This window comes from Heterodontus francisci, chromosome 25 (assembly GCF_036365525.1).
Source record: "Heterodontus francisci isolate sHetFra1 chromosome 25, sHetFra1.hap1, whole genome shotgun sequence".
Taxonomy (NCBI): Eukaryota; Metazoa; Chordata; class Chondrichthyes; order Heterodontiformes; family Heterodontidae; genus Heterodontus; species Heterodontus francisci.
Genome location: NC_090395.1, coordinates 4,345,981 through 4,366,016, shown reverse-complemented (window position 1 = coordinate 4,366,016; position 20,036 = coordinate 4,345,981).

Sequence of the window (20,036 nt, the reverse complement as noted above, 5' to 3'; positions counted from 1 at the left end):
CTTCCCCACACACTGAAACACCTTTCCCACACACTGAAAAACATCCCCACACACTGAAACCCCTTCCCCACACACTGAAACCCCTTCCCCACACACTGAAACACATCCCCACACACTGAAACCCCTTCCCCACACACTGAAACACATCCCCACACTCTGAAACACCTTCCCCACACACTGAAACCCCTTCCCCACACACTGAAACCCCTTCCCCACACACTGAAACACATCCCCACACACTGAAACCCTTCCCCACACACTGAAACACATCCCCACACTCTGAAACACCTTCCCCACACACTGTAACCCCTTCCGCACCCACTGAAACCCGTCCCCACACACTGAAACCCATCCCCACACACTGAAACTCCTTCCCCACACACTGAAACACCTGCCACACACACTGAAACCCCTTCCTCACACAGTGAAACCCTTCCCCACACACTGAAACCCCATCCCCACACACTGAAACACCTTCCGCACACACTGAAACACCTTCCCCACACACTGAAACACCTTTTCCACACACTGAAACCCCTTCCGCACACACTGAAACCTCATGCCCACACACTGAAACCCTTCCCCACACACTGAAACCCCTTCCCCACACACTGAAACCCTTCCCCACACACTGAAACCCCTTCCCCACTGACTGAAACACCTTCACCACACACTGAAAAAACATCCCCGCACACTGAAACACCTTCCTCACACACACTGAAACCCCTTCCCCACATACTGAGACACCTTCCCCATACACTGAAACACCTTCCCCATACACTGAAACACCTTGCCAACACACTGAAACCCCTTCCGCACACACTGTAACACCTTTCCCACACACTGAAACCCTTCACCACACACTGAAACACTTCGCCACACACTGAAACACGTTCCCCACACACTGAAACCCCTTCCCCACACACTGAAACACCTTCGCCACACACTGAAACACATTCCCCACACACTGAAACAACATCCCCACACAGTGAAACACATCCCCACACACTGAAACACATTCCCGACACACTGAAACCCCTTCCCCACAGACTGAAACCCTTTCCCAAACACTGAAACCCCTTCCGCACACACTGAAACCCATCCCCACACACTGAAACCCATCCCCACACACTGAAACCCATCCCCACACACTGAAACACATTCACCACACACTGAAACCCTTCCCCACACACTGAAACACATCCCCACACACTGAAAAACATCTCCACACACTGACACACCTCCCCCACACACTGAAACACCTTCCCCACACACACTGAAACACCTTCCCCACACACTGAAACAACTACCCCACACACTGAAATACCATCCCCACTCACTGAAACCGCTTTCCCACACACTGAAACCCCTTCCCCACACACTGGATCACTTCCCCACACACTGAAACCCCTTCCACACACACTGAAACACCTTCCGCACACACTGAGACACCTTCCCCACACACTGAAACACCATTTCCACACACTGAAACCCCTTCCGCACACACTGAAATACCTTCCCCACACACTGAAACCCTTCCCCACACACTGAAACCCCTTTACCACCCACTGAAACCCTTCCCCACACACTGAAACCCCTTCCCCACTGACTGAAACACCTTTCCCACACACTGAAAAACCATCCCCACACACTGAAACACCTTCCTCACACACACTGAAACCCCTTTCCCACATTCTGAGACACCTTCCCCAATCACTGGAACACCTTCCCCATACACTGAAACACCTTGCCAACACACTGAAACCCCTTCCGCACACACTGAAACACCTTTCCCATACACTGCAATCCTTCACCACACACTGAAACACGTTCCCCACACACTGAAACCCCTTCCCCACACACTGAAACCCCTTCGCCACACACTGAAACACATTCCCCACACACTGAAACCCCATCCCCACACAGTGAAACACATCCCCACACACTGAAACACATTCCCCACACACTGAAACCCCTTCCCCACAGACTGAAACCCTTTCCCAAACACAGAAACCCTTTCACCACACACTGAAACAGCTCCCCCACACACAGAAACACCTTCCTCACACACTGAAACACCTTCCCCACACACTGAAACCGCTTCCGCACACAATGAAACACCTTCCTCCCACACTGAAACCCCTTCCCCACACACTGAAACACCTTCCGCACACACTGAAACCACTTCCGCACACACTGAAACATCTTCCCCACACACTGAAACACCTTCCCCACACACTGAAACACCTTCCACACACACTGAAACACCTGCCCCACACACTGAAACCCCTTCCTCACATAGCGAAACCCTTCCCCACAAACTGAAACCCCTTCCCCACACACTGAAGCACATCCCCACACACTGAAACCCCTTCCCCACACACTGAAACACATCCCTACACACTGAAACCACTTCCCCACACACTGAAACACCTTCCGCACACAGAGAAACAATTCCGCACACACTGAAACACTTCCCCGCACACTGAAACCCCTTCCGCACACACTTCAACCCCGTACCCACACACTGTAATTCTTCCCCACACACTGAAACACTTCCCCACACACTGAAACCCCTTCCCCACACACTGAAACCCCTTCCCCACACAATGCATTCCCTTCCCCACACACAGAAGCCCTTCCCCACACACTGAAACCCCTTCCCCACACACTCAAACCCCTTCCCCACACACTGAAAACCATCCCGACACTCCGAAACCCCTTCCCCACACAGTGAAACAGCTTCCCCACACACTGAAACACATCCCCACACACTGAAACCCATCCCCACACACTGAAACCCCTTCCCCACACACTGAAGCCCTTCCCCACACTCTGAAACACCTTGCCCACACACTGTAACCCCTTCCGCACACACTGAAACCCATCCCCACACACTGAAACCCATCCCCACACACTGCAACTCCTTCCCCACACACTGAAGCCCTTCCCCACACACTGAAACACATCCCCACACACTGAAGCACATCGCCACGCAATGAAACACATTCCCCACACACTGAAATCCCTTCCCCACACAATGCCACATTCCCCACACACTGAAACACCTTTCCCACACACTGTAACACCTTCCGCACACACTGAAGCCCGTCCCCACACACTGAAACCCATGCCCACACACTGAAACACCTTCCCCACACTCTGAAACCCCTTCCCCACACACTGAAACAACTTCCCCACACACTGAAATCCCTTCCGCACACAATGAATCCCATCCGCACAAACTGAAACCCATCCCCACACACTGAAACCCCTTCCCCACACACTGAAACCCCTTCCCCACACACTGAAACACTTCCCCACACACTGAAACACCTTCCCCACAGACTGAACGCCCTTCCGCACACACTGAAACCCATCCCCACACACTGAAACGCATTCACCACACACTGAAACCCTTCCCCACACACTGAAACGCATCCCCACACACTGAAACACATCTCCACACACTGACACACCTCCCCCACACACTGAAACCACTTCCCCACACACACTGAAACACCTTCCCCACACACTGAAACAACTACCCCACACACTGAAATACCATCGCCACTCACTGAAAACGCTTTCCCACACACTGAAACCCCTTCCCCACACACTGGATCACTTCCCCACACACTGAAACCCCTTCCCCACACACTGAAACAGCTTCCCCACACACTGAAACCCCTTCCCCACACACTGAAACACCTTCCGCACACACTGAAACACCTTCCCCACACACTGAAACACCTTTTCCACACACTGAAACCCCTTCCGCACTCACTGAAACACCTTCCCCACACACTGAAACCCTTCCCCACACACTGAAACCCCTTCCCCACACACTGAAACCCTTCCCCACACACTGAAACCCCTTCCCCACTGACTGCAAAAACCTTCACCACACACTGAAAAAATTTCCCCACACACTGAAACACTTCCCGACACACACTGAAACACATTCACCACACACTGAAACCCTTCCCCACACACTGAAACGCATCCCCACACACTGAAACACACCTCCAACACACTGACACACCTCCCCTACACACTGAAACCCCTTCCCCACACACACTGAAACACCTTCCCCACACACTGAAACAACTACCCCACACACTGAAATACCATCCCCACTCACTGAAATCGCTTTCCCACACACTGAAACCCCTTCCCCACACACTGGATCACTTCCCCACACACTGAAACCCCTTCCCCACACACACTGAAACACCTTCCCCACACACTGAAACAACTACCACACACACTGAAACCCTTCCCCACACACTGAAACCCCTTCCCCACACACTGAAACCCTTCCCCACACACTGAAACCCCTTCCCCACTGACTGAAACACCTTCACCACACACTGAAGAAACTTCCCCACACACTGAAACACTTACCCACACACTGAAACACCTTCCCCACAGACTGAAAGCCCTTCCGCACACACTGAAACCGATCCCTACACACTGAAACCCATCCCCACACACTGAAACACATTCACCACACACTGAAACCCTTCCCCACACACTGAAACGCATCCCCACACACTGAAACACATCTCCACACACTGACACACCTCCCCCACACACTGAAACCCCTTCCCCACACACACTGAAACACCTTCCCCACACACTGAAATTCCAGCCCCACTCACTGAAACCGCTTTCCCACACACTGAAACCCCTTCCCCACACACTGGATCACTTCCCCACACACTGAAACCCCTTCCCCACATACTGAAACAGCTTCCCCACACACTGAAACCCCTTCCCCACACACTGAAACACCTTCACCACACACTGAAACACCTTCCCCACACACTGAAACACCTTTTCCACACACTGAAACCCATTCCGCACACACTGAAACACCTTCCCCACACACTGAAACCCTTCCCCACACACTGAAACCCCTTCCCCACACACTGAAACCCTTCCCCACACACTGAAACCCCTTCGCCACTGACTGAAACACCTTCACCACACACTGAAAAAACTTCCCCGCACACTGAAACACCTTCCTCACACACACTGAAACCCCTTCCCCACATACTGAGACACCTTCCCCATACACTGAAACATCTTCCCCATACACTGAAACACCTTGCCAACACACTGAAACCCCTTCCGCACACACTGTAACACCTTTCCCACACACTGAAACGCTTCACCACACACTGAAACACTTCGCCACACACTGAAACACGTTCCCCACACACTGAAACCCCTTCCCCACACACTGAAACACCTTCGCCACACACTGAAACACATTCCCCACACACTGAAACCCCATCCCCACACAGTGAAACACATCCCCACACACTGAAACACATTCCCGACACACTGAAACCCCTTCCCCACAGACTGAAACCCTTTCCCAAACACTGAAACCCCTTCCGCACACACTGAAACCCATCCCCACACACTGAAACCCATCCCCACAAACTGAAACCCATCCCCACACCCTGAAACACATTCACCACACACTGAAACCCTTCCCCACACACTGAAACACATCCCCACACACTGAAAAACATCTCCACACACTGACACACCTCCCCCACACACTGAAACCCCATCCTCACACACACTGAAACACCTTCCCCACACACTGAAACAACTACCCCACACACTGAAATACCATCCCCACTCACTGAAACCGCTTTCCCACACACTGAGACCCCTTCCCCACACACTGGATCACTTCCCCACACACTGAAACCCCTTCCCCACACACTGAAACCCTTCCCCACACACTGAAACCCCTTCGCCACTGACTGAAACACCTTCACCACACACTGAAAAAACTTCCCCGAACACTGAAACACCTTCCTCACACACACTGAAACCCCTTCCCCACATACTGAGACACCTTCCCCATACACTGAAACACCTTCCCCATACACTGAAACACATTCCCCACACACTAAAACCCTTCCCCACACACTTGATCACTTCCCCACACACTGAAACCCCTTCCCCACACACTGAAACAGCTTCCCCACACACTGAAACCCCTTCCCCACACACTGAAACACCTTCCGCACTCACTGAGACACCTTCCCCACACACTGAAACACCTTTTCCACACACTGAAACCCCTTCCGCACACACTGAAACACCTTCCCCACACACTGAAACCCTTCCCCACACACTGAAACCCCTTTACCACACACTGAAACCCTTCCCCACACACTGAAACCCCTTCCCCACTGACTGAAACACCTTCCCCACACACTGAAACACCTTCCTCACACACACTGAAACCCCTTTCCCACATTCTGAGACACCTTCCCCAGACACTGGATCAGCTTCCCCATACACTGAAACACCTTGCCAACACACTGAAACCCCTTCCGCACACACTGAAACACCTTTCCCATACACTGAAACCCTTCACCACACACTGAAACACTTCGCCGCACACTGAAACACGTTCCCCACACACTGAAACCCCTTCCCCACACACTGAAACCCCTTCGCCACACACTGAAACACATTCCCCACACACTGAAACCCCATCGCCACACAGTGAAACACATCCCTAAACACTGAAACACATTCCCCACACACAGAAACCCCCTCCCCACAGACTGAAACCCTTTCCCAAACACTGAAACACTTACACCACACACTGAAACAGCTCGCCCACACACAGAAACACCTTCCTCACACACTGAAACCCCTTCCCCATACACTGAAACCGCTTCCGCACACAATGAAACACCTTCCTCCCACACTGAAACCCCTTCCCCACACACTGAAACACCTTCCGCACACAGAGAAACAATTCCGCACACACTGAAACACTTCCCCGCACACTGAAACCCCTTCACCACACACTTCAACCCCGTACCCACACACTGTAATCCTTCCCCACACACTGAAACACTTCCCCACACACTGAAACCCCTTCCCCACACACTGAAACCCCTTCCCCACACAATGCAATCCCTTCCCCACACACTGAAACCCTTCCCCACACACTGAAACCCCTTCCCCACACACTCAAACCCCTTCCCCACACACTGAAACCCATCCCGTCACTCTGATACCCCTTCCCCACACACTGAAACAGCTTCCCCACACACTGAAACACATCCCCACACACTGAAACCCATCCCCACACATTGAAACCCCTTCCCCACACACTGAAACCCCTTCCCCACACACTGAAACCCATCCCCACACACTGAAACCCCTTCCCCACACACTGAAACCCCTTCCCCACACACTGAAACACATCCCCACACACTGAAACCCCTTCCCCACACACTGAAACACATCCCCACACTCTGAAACACCTTCCCCACACACTGTAACCCCTTCCGCACACACTGAAACCCATCCCCACACACTGAAACACATCCCCACACACTGAAACACCTTCCCCACACACTGAAACCCCTTCCACACACACTGAAACACCTGCCCCACACACTGAAACCCCTTCCTCACACAGTGAAACCCTTCCCCACACACTGAAACACCATCCGCACACACTGAAACACCTTCCCCACACACTGAAACACCTTTTCCACACACTGAAACCCTTCCGCACACACTGAAACACGTTCCCCACACACTGAAACCCTTCCCCACACACTGAAACCCCTTTCCCACAGACTGAAACCCTTTCCCAAACACTGAAACCAATTCACCACACACTGAAACACCTCCCACACACACAGAAACACCTTCCGCATACACTGAAACACCTTCCCCACACACTGAAACCGCTTCCGCACACAATGAAACACCTTCCTCCCACACTGAAACCCCTTCCCCACCCACTGAAACACCTTCCGCACACACTGAAACCAATTCCGCACACACTTAAACATCTTCCCCACACACTGAAACCCCTTCCCCACACACTGAAACACTTCCCCACACACTGAAACCCCTTCCCCACACACTGAAACCCCTTCCCCACACACTGAAACCCCTTCCCCACACAATGCAATCCCTTCCCCACACACTGAAACCCTTCCCCACACTCTGAAAACCCTTCCCCACACACTGAAACATCTTCCCCACACACTGTAATCCTTCCCCACACACTGAAACCCATCCCCACACACTGAAACCCATCCCCACACACTGAAACACATTCACCACACACTGAAACCCTTCCCCACACACTGAAACGCATCCCCACACACTGAAACACACCTCCACACACTGACACACCTCCCCTACACACTGAAACCCCTTCCCCACAAACACTGAAACACCTTCCCCACACACTGAAACAACTACCCCACACACTGAAATACCATCCCCACTCACTGAAACCGCTTTCCCACACACTGAAACCCCTTCCCCTCACACTGGATCACTTCCCCACACACTGAAACCCCTTCCCCACACACTGAAACAGCTTCCCCACACACTGAAACCCCTTCCCCACACACTGAAACACCTTCCGCACACACTGAAACACCTTCCCCACACACTGAAACACCTTTTCCACACACTGAAACCCCTTCCGCACACACTGAAACCCCTTCCCCACATACTGAGACACCTTCCCCATACACTGAAACACCTTCCCCATAAGCTGAAACACCTTGCCAACACACTGAAACCCCTTCCGCACACACTGTAACACCTTTCCCACACACTGAAACCCTTCACCACACACTGAAACACTTCGCCACACACTGAAACACGTTCCCCACACACTGAAACCCCTTCCCCACACACTGAAACACCTTCGCCACACACTGAAACACATTCCCCACACACTGAAACCCCATCCCCACACAGTGAAACACATCCCCACACACTGAAACACATTCCCGACACACTGAAACCCCTTCCCCACAGACTGATACCCTTTCCCAAACACTGAAACCAATTCACCACACACTGAAACACCTTCCCCACACACTGAAACACCTTCGCCACACACTGAAACACATTCCCCACACACTGAAACCCCATCCCAACACAGTGAAACACATCCCCACACACTGAAACACATTCCCGACGCACTGAAACCCCTTCCCCACAGACTGAAACCCTTTCCCAAACACTGAAACCAATTCACCACTCACTGAAACACCTCCCCCACACACAGAAACACCTTCCGCAGACACTGAAACCCCTTCCCCACACACTGAAACCGCTTCCGCACACAATGAAACACCTTCCTCCCACACTGAAACCCCTTCCCCACCCACTGAAACACCTTCCGCACACACTGAAACCAATTCCGCACACACTGAAACATCTTCCCCACACACTGAAACCCCTTCCCCACACACTGAAACACTTCCCCACACACTGAAACCCCTTCCCCACACACTGAAACCCCTTCCCCACACACTGAAACCCCTTCCCCACACAATGCAATCCCTTCCCCACACACTGAAACCCTTCCCCACACACTGAAACCCCTTCCCCACACACTGAAACATCTTCCCCACACACTGTAATCCTTCCCTACACACTGAAACACTTCCCCACACACTGAATCCCCTTCCCCACACTCTGAAACCCCTTCCCCACACAATGCAATCCCTTCCCCACACACTGAAACCCTTCCCCACACACTGAAACCCCTTCCCCACACACTCAAAACCCTTCCCCACACACTGAAACCCATCCCGACAATCTGAAATCCCTTCCCCACACAGTGAAACAGCTTCCCCACACACTGAAACACATCCCCACACACTGAAACCCATCCCCACACACTAAAAGCCCTTCCCCACACACTGACACCCCTTCCCCACACACTGAAACACATCCCCACACTCTGAAACACCTTCCCCACACACTGTAACCACTTCCGCACACACTGAAACCCATCCCCACACACTGACACCCATCCCCACACACTGAAACTCCTTCCCCACACACTGAAGCCCTTCCCCACACACTGAAACACATCCCCACACACTGAAGCACATCCCCACGCACTGAAACACCTTCCCCACACACGGAAACCCCTTCCCCACACACTGCCACAGCTTCCCCACACACTGAAACACCTTTCCCACACACTGTAACACCTTCCGCACACACTGAAGCCCATCCCCACACACTGAAACCCATGCCCACACACTGAAACACCTTCCCCACACTCTGAAACCCCTTCCCCACACACTGAAACAACTTCCCCACACTCTGAAATCCCTTCCGCACACAATGAAACCCATCCGCACAAACTGAAACCCATCCCCACACACTGAAACCCCTTCCCCACACACTGAAACCCCTTCCCCACACACTGAAACACTTCCCCACACACTGAAACACCTTCCCCACAGACTGAAAGCCCTTCCGCACACACTGAAACCCATCCCCACACACTGAAACCCATCCCCACACACTGAAACCCATCCCCACACACTGAAACACATTCACCACACACTGAAACCCTTCCCCACACACTGAAACGCATCCCCACTCACTGAAACACATCTCCACACACTGACACACCTGCCCCACACACTGAAACCCCTTCCCCACACACACTGAAACACCTTCCCTACACACTGAAACAACTACCCCACACACTGAAATACCATCCCCACTCGCTGAAACCGATTTCCCACGCACTGAAACCCCTTCCCCACACACTGGATCACTTCCCCACACACTGAAACCCCTTCCCCACACACTGAAACAGCTTCTCCACACACTGAAACCCCTTCCCCACACACTGAAACACCTTCCGCACACACTGAAACACCTTCCCCACAGACTGAAACACCTTTTCCACACACTGAAACCCCTTCCGCACACACTGAACCACCTTCCCCACACACTGAAACCCTTCCCCACACACTGAAACCCCTTCCCCACACACTGAAACCCTTCCCCACACACTGAAACCCCTTCCCCACTGACTGAAACACATTCACCACACACTGAAAAAACTTCCCCACACACTGAAACACTTCCCCACACACTGAAACACCTTCCCCACAGACTGAAAGCCCTTCCGCACACACTGAAACCCATCCCCACACACTGAAACCCATCCCCACACACTGAAACCCGTCCCCACACACTGAAACACATTCACCACACACTGAAACCCTTCCCCACACACTGAAACGCATCCCCACACACTGAAACACATCTCCACACACTGGATCACTTCCCCACACACTGAAACCCCTTCCCCACACACTGAAACAGCTTCTCCACACACTGAAACCCATCCCCACACACTGAAACCCATCCCCACACACTGAAACCCCTTCCCCACACACTGAAACCCCTTCCCCACACACTGAAACACATCCCCACACTCTGAAACACCTTCCCCAGACAGTGTAACCCCTTCCGCACACACTGAAACCCATCCCCACACTCTGAAACCCATCCCCACACACTGAAACTCCTTCCCCACACACTGAAACCCCTTCCCCACACACTGAAACACCTTCCGCACACACTGAAACACCTTCCCCACAGACTGAAACACCTTTTCCACACACTGAAACCCCTTCCGCACACACTGAACCACCTTCCCCACACACTGAAACCCTTCCCCACACACTGAAACCCCTTCCCCACACACTGAAACCCTTCCCCACACACTGAAACCCCTTCCCCACTGACTGAAACACATTCACCACACACTGAAAAAACTTCCCCACACACTGAAACACTTCCCCACACACTGAAACACCTTCCCCACAGACTGAAAGCCCTTCCGCACACACTGAAACCCATCCCCACACACTGAAACACATCCCCACACACTGAAACCCGTCCCCACACACTGAGACACATTCACCACACACTGAAACCCTTCCCCACACACTGAAACGCATCCCCACACACTGAAACACATCTCCACACACTGGATCACTTCCCCACACACTGAAACCCCTTCCCCACACACTGAAACAGCTTCTCCACACACTGAAACCCATCCCCACACACTGAAACCCATCCCCACACACTGAAACCCCTTCCCCACACACTGAAACCCCTTCCCCACACACTGAAACACATCCCCACACTCTGAAACACCTTCCCCAGACAGTGTAACCCCTTCCGCACACACTGAAACCCATCCCCACACTCTGAAACCCATCCCCACACACTGAAACTCCTTCCCCACACACTGAAACCCCTTCCCCACACACTGAAACACCTTCCGCACACACTGAAACACCTTCCCCACAGACTGAAACACCTTTTCCACACACTGAAACCCCTTCCGCACACACTGAACCACCTTCCCCACACACTGAAACCCTTCCCCACACACTGAAACCCCTTCCCCACACACTGAAACCCTTCCCCACACACTGAAACCCCTTCCCCACTGACTGAAACACATTCACCACACACTGAAAAAACTTCCCCACACACTGAAACACTTCCCCACACACTGAAACACCTTCCCCACAGACTGAAAGCCCTTCCGCACACACTGAAACCCATCCCCACACACTGAAACCCATCCCCACACACTGAAACCCGTCCCCACACACTGAAACACATTCACCACACACTGAAACCCTTCCCCACACACTGAAACGCATCCCCACACACTGAAACACATCTCCACACACTGGATCACTTCCCCACACACTGAAACCCCTTCCCCACACACTGAAACAGCTTCTCCACACACTGAAACCCATCCCCACACACTGAAACCCATCCCCACACACTGAAACCCCTTCCCCACACACTGAAACCCCTTCCCCACACACTGAAACACATCCCCACACTCTGAAACACCTTCCCCAGACAGTGTAACCCCTTCCACACACACTGAAACCCATCCCCACACTCTGAAACCCATCCCCACACACTGAAACTCCTTCCCCACATACTGAAACCCCTTCCACACACACTGAAACACCTGCCCCACACACTGAAACCCCTTCCTCACACAGTGAAACCCTTCCCCACACACTGAAACCCCTTCCCCACACACTGAAACACCTTCCGCACACACTGAAACACCTTCCCCACACACTGAAACACCTTTTCCACACACTGAAACACCTTCCGCACACACTGAAACACCTTCCCCACACACTGAAACCCTTCCCCACACAGTGAAACCCCTTCCCCACACACTGAAACCCTTCCCCACACACTGAAACCCCTTCCCCACTGACTGAAACACCTTCACCACACACTGAAAAAACTTCCCCGCACACTGAAACACCTTCCTCACACACACTGAAACCCCTTCCCCACATACTGAGACACCTTCCCCATACACTGAAACACCTTCCCCATACACTGAAACACCTTGCCAACACACTGAAACCCCTTCCCCACACACTGAAACACCTTCGCCACACACTGTAACACCTTTCCCACACACTGAAACCCTTCACCACACACTGAAACACTTCGCCACACACAGAAACACGTTCCCCACACACTGAAACCCCTTCCCCACACACTGAAACACCTTCGCCACACACTGAAACACATTCCCCACACACTGAAACCCCATCCCCACACAGTGAAACACATCCCCACACACTGAAACACATTCCCGACACACTGAAACCCCTTCCCCACAGACTGAAACCCTTTCCCAAACACTGAAACCAATTCACCACACACTGAAACACCTCCCCCACACACAGAAACACCTTCCGCACACACTGAAACCCCTTCCCACACACTGAAACCGCTTCCGCACACAATGAAACACCTTCCTCCCACACTGAAACCCCTTCCCCACCCACTGAAACACCTTCCGCACACACTGAAACCAATTCCGCACTCACTGAAACATCTTCCCCACACACTGAAACACCTTCCCCACAAACTGAAACACTTCCCCACACACTGAAACCCCTTCCCCACACACTGAAACCCCGTCCCCACACACTGAAACATCTTCCCCACACACTGTAATCCTTCCCCACACACTGAAACACTTCCCCACGCACTGAAACCCCTTCCCCACACTCTGAAACCCCTTCCCCACACAATGCAATCCCTTGCCCACACACTGAAACCCTTCCCCACACACTGAAACCCCTTCCCCACACACTCAAAACCCTTCCCCACACACTGAAACCCATCCCGACACTCTGAAACCCCTTCCCCACACAGTGAAACAGCTTCCCCACACACTGAAACACATCCCCACACACTGAAACCCATCCCCACACACTAAAACCCCTTCCCCACACACTGAAACCCCTTCCCCACACACTGAAACACATCCCCACACTCTGAAACACCTTCCCCACACACTGTAACCCCTTCCGCACACACTGAAACCCATCCCCACACACTGACACCCATCCCCACACACTGAAACTCCTTCCCCACACACTGAAGCCCTTCCCCACACACTGAAACACATCCCCACACACTGAAGCACATCCACACGCACTGAAACACCTTCCCCACACACGGAAACCCCTTCCCCACACACTGCCACAGCTTCCCCACACACTGAAACACCTTTCCCACACACTGTAACACGTTCCACACACACTGAAGCACATCCCCACACACTGAAACCCATGCCCACACACTGAAACACCTTCCCCACACTCTGAAACCCCTTCCCCACACACTGAAACAACTTCCCCACACACTGAAATCCCTTCTGCACACAATGAAACCCATCCGCACAAACTGAAACCCATCCCCACACACTGAAACCCCTTCCCCTCACACTGAAACCCCTTCCCCACACACTGAAACACTTCCATACACACTGAAACACCTTCCCCACAGACTGAAAGCCCTTCCGCACACACTGAAACCCATCCCCACACACTGAAACCCATCCCCACACACTGAAACACGTTCCCCACACACTGAAACCCCTTCCCCACACACTGAAACACCTTCGCCACACACTGAAACACATTCCCGACACACTGAAACCCCTTCCCCACAGACTGAAACCCTTTCCCAAACACTGAAACCAATTCACCACACACTGAAACACCTCCCCCACACACAGAAACACCTTCCGCACACACTGAAACCCCTTCCCACACACTTAAACCGCTTCCGCACACAATGAAACACCTTCCTCCCACACTGAAAACCCTTCCCCACCCACTGAAACACCTTCCGCACACACTGAAACCAATTCCGCACTCACTGAAACATCTTCCCCACACACTGAAACCCCTTCCCCACAAACTGAAACACTTCCCCACACACTGAAACCCCTTCCCCACACACTGAAACCCCTTCCCCACACACTGAAACCCCTTCCCCACACAATGCAATCCCTTCCCCACACACTGAAACCCTTCCCCACACACTGAAACCCCGTCACCACACAATGAAACATCTTCCCCACACACTGTAATCCTTCCCCACACACTGAAACACTTCCCCAAACACTGAAACCCCTTCCCCACACTCTGAAACCCCTTCCCCACACAATGCAATCCCTTCCCCACACACTGAAACCCTTCCCCACACACTGAAACCCCTTCCCCACACACTCAAAACCCTTCCCCACACACTGAAACCCATCCCGATACTCTGAAACCCCTTAACCCACACAGTGAAACAGCTTCCCCACACACTGAAACACATCCCCACACACTGAAACCCATCCCCACACACTAAAACCCCTTCCCCACACACTGAAACCCCTTCCCCACACACTGAAACACATCCCCACACTCTGAAACACCTTCCCCACACACTGTAACCCCTTCCGCACACACTGAAACCCATCCCCACACACTGACACCCATCCCCACACACTGAAACTCCTTCCCCACACACTGAAGCCCTTCCCCACACACTGAAACACATCCCCACACACTGAAGCACATTCCCACGCACTGAAACACCTTCCCTACACACGGAAACCCGTTCCCCACACACTGCCACAGCTTCCCCACACACTGAAACACCTTTCCCACACACTGTAACACGTTCCGCACACACTGAAGCCCATCCCCACACACTGAAACCCATGCCCACACACTGAAACACCTTCCCCACACTCTGAAACCCCTTCCCCACACACTGAAACAACGTCCCCACACACTGAAATCCCTTCCGCACACAATGAAACCCATCCGCACAAACTGAAACCCATCCCCAAACACTGAAACCCCTTCCCCACACACTGAAACCCCTTCCCCACACATAGAAACACTTCCCCACACACTGAAACACCTTCCCCACAGACTGAAAGCCCTTCCGCACACACTGAAACCCATCCCCACACACTGAAACCCATCCCCACACACTGAAACACATTCACCACACACTGAAACCCTTCCCCACACACTGAAACGCATCCCACACACTGAAACACATCTCCACACACTGACACACCTCCCCCACACACTGAAACCCCTTCCCCACACACACTGAAACACCTTCCCCACACACTGAAACAACTACCCCACACACTGAAATACCATCCCCACTCGCTGAAACCGCTTTCCCACACACTGAAACCCCTTCCTCACACAGTGGATCACTTCCCCACACACTGAAACCCCTTCCCCACACACTGAAACAGCTTCTCCACACACTGAAACCCCTTCCCCACACACTGAAACAACTACCCCACACACTGAAATACCATCCCCACTCACTGAAACCGCTTTCCCACACACTGAAACCCCTTCCCCACACACTGGATCACTTCCCCACACACTGACAGCGCTTCCCCACACACTGAAACAGCTTCCCCACACACTGAAACCCCTTCCCCACACACTGAAACACCTTCCGCACACACTGAAACCCTTCCCCACACACTGAAACCCCTTTACCACACACTGAAACCCTTCCCCACACACTGAAACCCCTTCCCCACTGACTGAAACACCTTCCCCACACACTGAAAAAACTTCCCCACACACTGAAACACCTTCCTCACACACACTGAAACCCCTTTCCCACATTCTGAGACACCTTCCCCAGACACTGGAACACCTTCCCCATACACTGAAACACCTTGCTAACACACTGAAACCCCTTCCGCACACACTGAAACACTTCCCCAAACACTGAAACCCCTTCCCCACACTCTGAAACCCCTTCCCCACACAATGCAATCCCTTCCCCACACACTGAAACCCTTCCCCACACACTGAAACCCCTTCCCCACACACTCAAAACCCTTCCCCACACACTGAAACCCATCCCGACACTCTGGAACCCCTTCCCCACACAGTGAAACAGCTTCCCCACACACTGAAACACATCCCCACACACTGAAACCCATCCCCACACACTGAAACACCTTCCCCACACACTGAAACCCCTTCCCCACACACTGAAACACATCCCCACACTCTGAAACACCTTCCCCACACACTGTAACCCCTTCCGCACACACTGAAACCCATCCCCACACACTGACACCCATCCCCACACACTGAAACTCCTTCCCCACACACTGAAGCCCTTCCCCACACACTGAAACACATCCCCACACACTGAAGCACATCCCCACGCACTGAAACACCTTCCCCACACACGGAAACCCCTTCCCCACACACTGCCACAGCTTCCCCACACACTGAAACACCTTTCCCACACACTGTAACACGTTCCGCACACACTGAAGCCCATCCCCACACACTGAAACCCATGCCCACACACTGAAACACCTTCCCCACACTCTGAAACCCCTTCCCCACACACTGAAACAACTTCCCCACACACTGAAATCCCTTCCGCACACAATGAAACCCATCCGCACAAACTGAAACCCATCCCCACACACTGAAACCCCTTCCCCACACACTGAAACCCCTTCCCCACACATAGAAACACTTCCCCACACACTGAAACACCTTCCCCACAGACTGAAAGCCCTTCCGCACACACTGAAACCCATCCCCACACACTGAAACCCATCCCCACACACTGAAACACATTCACCACACACTAAAACCCTTCCCCACACACTGAAATGCATCCCACACACTGAAACACATCTCCACACACTGACACACCTCCCCCACACACTGAAACCCCTTCCCCACACACACTGAAACACATTCCCCACACACTGAAACAACTACCCCACACACTGAAATACCATCCCCACTCGCTGAAACCGCTTTCCCACACACTGAAACCCCTTCCTCACACAGTGGATCACTTCCCCACACACTGAAACCCCTTCCCCACACACTGAAACAGCTTCTCCACACACTGAAACCCCTTCCCCACACACTGAAACAACTACCCCACACACTGAAATACCATCCCCACTCACTGAAACCGCTTTCCCACACACTGAAACCCCTTCCCCACACACTGGATCACTTCCCCACACACTGACAGCCCTTCCCCACACACTGAACCAGCTTCCCCACACACTGAAACCCCTTCCCCACACACTGAAACACCTTCCGCACACACTGAGACACCTTCCCCACACACTGAAACACCTTTTCCACACACTGAAACCCCTTCCGCACACACTGAAACACCTTCCCCACACACTGAAACCCTTCCCCACACACTGAAACCCCTTTACCACACACTGAAACCCTTCCCCACACACTGAAACCCCTTCCCCACTGACTGAAACACCTTCCCCACACACTGAAAAAACTTCCCCACACACTGAAACACCTTCCTCACACACACTGAAACCCCTTTCCCACATTCTGAGACACCTTCCCCAGACACTGGAACACCTTCCCCATACACTGAAACACCTTGCTAACACACTGAAACCCCTTCCGCACACACTGAAACACCTTTACCATACACTGAAACCCTTCACCACACACTGAAACACTTCGCCGCACACTGAAACACGTTCCCCACACACTGAAACCTCTTCCCCACACACTGAAACCCCTTTGCCACACACTGAAACACATTCCCCACACACTGAAACCCCATCCCCACACAGTGAAACGCATCCCCACACTCTGAAACACATTCCCCACACACTGAAACACCTTCCCCACAGACTGAAACCCTTTCCCAAACACTGAAACCCTTTCACCACACACTGAAACAGCTCCCCCACACACAGAAACACCTTCCTCACACACGGAAACCCCTTCCCCACACACTGTAACACCTTCCGCACACACTGAAGCCCATCCCCACACACTGAAACCCATGCCCACATACTGAAACACCTTCCCCACACTCTGAAACCCCTTCCCCACCCACTGAAACAACAACCCCACAAACTGAAATCCCTTCCGCACACAATGAAACCCATCCGCACAAACTGAAACCCATCCCCACACACTGAAACCCCTTCCCCACACACTGAAACCCCTTCCCCACACACTGAAACACTTCCCTACACACTGAAACACCTTCCCCACAGACTGAAAGCCCTTCCGCACACACTGAAACCTATCCCCACACACTGAAACCCATCCCCACACACTGAAACCCATCCCCACACACTGAAACACATTCACCACACACTGAAACCCTTCCCCACACACTGAAACGCATCCCCACACACTGAAACACATCTCCACACACTGACACACCTCCCCCACACACTGAAACCCCTTCCCCACACACACTGAAACACCTTCCCCACACACTGAAACAACTACCCCACACACTGAAATACCATCCCCACTCGCTGAAACCGCTTTCCCACACACTGAAACCCCTTCCTCACACAGTGGATCACTTCCCCAGACACTGAAACCCCTTCCCCACACACTGAAACAGCTTCTCCACACACTGAAACCCCTTCCCCACACACTGAAACAACTACCCCACACACTGAAATACCATCCCCACTCACTGAAACCGCTTTCCCACACACTGAAACCCCTTCCCCACACCCTGGATCACTTCCCCACACACTGACAGCCCTTCCCCACACACTGAAACAGCTTCCCCACACACTGAAACCCCTTCCCCACACACTGAAACACCTTCCGCACACACTGAGACACCTTCCCCACACACTGAAACACCTTTTCCACACACTGAAACCCCTTCCGCACACACTGAAACACCTTCCCCACACACTGAAACCCTTCCCCACACACTGAAACCCCTTTACCACACACTGAAACCCTTCCCCACACACTGAAACCCCTTCCCCACTGACTGAAACACCTTCCCCA